General features: G+C 39.8%; 1 non-coding gene across 1 annotated transcript; it reads right to left on the minus strand.

Moving 5' to 3' along the window:
• Positions 1 to 214: 214 nt before the first annotated feature.
• On the minus strand, positions 215 to 296 carry trnas-uga (transfer RNA serine (anticodon UGA)). The gene has a single exon. It is a non-coding gene; the product is annotated as a tRNA-Ser (tRNA).
• Positions 297 to 2,083: the final 1,787 nt, after the last annotated feature.

The raw sequence follows: 2,083 nt of genomic DNA on the forward strand, positions 1-2,083 counted from the left end.
TCCAAATTTCACGATAGTTCGACAAATGTTTGGAAACTGATTCGTGTTGGAAGTTGATGGCTTTTTGTGTCTCGACATGTAATTTATTCAATTAGACATCTTGAAGTCACTTCGGATTCTTCACGGTTGAAAATTTTCTTTCGATTGAATGCAAAGCTCAAGCTCCACGAAATCCAAATTCTGCAAAGGAATCAATGACTTTTAAAAGAGTCAACGCTGTGAGCAGGATTCGAACCTGCGCAGGGAGACCCCACTGGATTTCAAACCCAACGCTTTAACCTCTCGGCCATCACAGCTACATCTGGATTGCCAATTTTCATAGTAAAAGAACTGAATTCATGAAATACGTAATTTGTTTGAATAACAAATTGTCAAGACCCAAAGATTTCGCTAAATCCTTTGCAGAGACCCAGACGAACGTTACCTTAGCAGATTGACAGGCTTTCACCGCAAACTAGATGCTGACACAGCTGAAGTTGTAGGAATGATTCTTCATTGAATTATAGAGTCACGGATGGACACCACACGAAGTGAGGATCATTGTCTCACTGCGTCCGATCGATTTTGACTCACTTGCTCGTCATCTGGTGCCAAAGTATATATGCTGTTGTGTTTTAATATCCATCGAAATATGGTATTAGAAATATTGATGCTAAGTCCATAAACACTAGCTGCATTCGTAAAAAAAAAATCGGAATTAGAAAGAATGCAGAACCAATTTAAAGAAATGGATCCAGCAACTAATCCGTAAGTTCTGACATCAGGTAATGAACATGTGAGCACAAGAGAGGAAGATTGACCGAAGATTTGGAACTTGAAATCGTCTTGACGGTATTATTTGCAAAGTTTTTGCGATTATTCTGGAGTCATCAAGTCCTTGAACAATACAACATGGAAAGTGGCCCTTCTTTCCAACTTGACCATGGTGCAGAGTTATCCTAAATTAATAGGTCCCATTTGCCAACATTTGGCCCACAACCCTCTAAGCCTTGTTACTCATATATCCATCCAGATGACATTAAATGTTACAGTTGTACCAGTCTCCAAATATTTCTCTGGCAGCTCATTCTGGACACGACTGAAAAAGTTGCCCCTGACGTCCCTTTTAAATCCTTACCAACTAATTTTAAAACAATGTTTTCTAAATTTTGACTTCCTCACCAGCAGGAAAACACCTTGATGAGTCAACCTATCCATGTCCCTCATGAGTTAATAAATAGCAACGATTTGACTTCATCACACTTGTGAGGAGGGAAATGTGTGGAGATTATTATCGAAGGTTTGAAGTAGAAAGTCTGATGTACAGATATTTGGAATTGCATCTTGGAGAAGTGTTTAATAAGTCAATGAAGTCTAGTAGCAATTGTAGAAGTCTGTTGTGAAAGCTGCAGAAGGATTTCAGAGCACGAGAACAAAGCATTATTTCCAATGTATTGTGGCTCAGTTCGACCGCACTTGGACTACAGTATGAGGAATTATAATACTCAATTTAGGAAAGATACTAATGCCATATGAGGAATACCACGAATGGTGATTAGCCTTGATATCATGGATGAACATTAGTCCTGTGAATTGAAATTGGGCAAATCCGGTCTTTTTTAACAGTTTCAAAACAAGAGAGGTAATCTCATTTAGAGTTGCAAAATATTTGAAGAGATAAGCCGGGTGGTGCAATTAAATGTTGTTCCCTCATTGGGGAATCGAGAGGCAGGAGAGGACAATTTTAAAATGAAACATTGTGAATTATGACCAGGATGAGAACTATTGATTTTTGTCTTAGCCTTGAGAAGTCTCGCTATTCAGCACTACAGTGAGCCTTGGATATTTGGTCTTTGAATGCATCACTATCAGCCTGACCCACCGACACTTCCTGCATCACTATAGACCTGACCCCTCACACTTACCGCCTTAATATCAGTGTGACCCCCTCAAACTTACTGCATCACTATCCATCTGGCGTCCTCACATTTACTGCGCCACTTTCACTTCGAGACCCTCATTTTGACTGCGTCACTGTCAGCCTGACTGCCAAACACTTACTTTGTCACTATCAGTCACGCCCTTAAACTTCCTATGTTACTAT

This window comes from Chiloscyllium punctatum, chromosome 29, assembly GCF_047496795.1.
Source record: "Chiloscyllium punctatum isolate Juve2018m chromosome 29, sChiPun1.3, whole genome shotgun sequence".
Classification (NCBI taxonomy): Eukaryota; Metazoa; Chordata; class Chondrichthyes; order Orectolobiformes; family Hemiscylliidae; genus Chiloscyllium; species Chiloscyllium punctatum.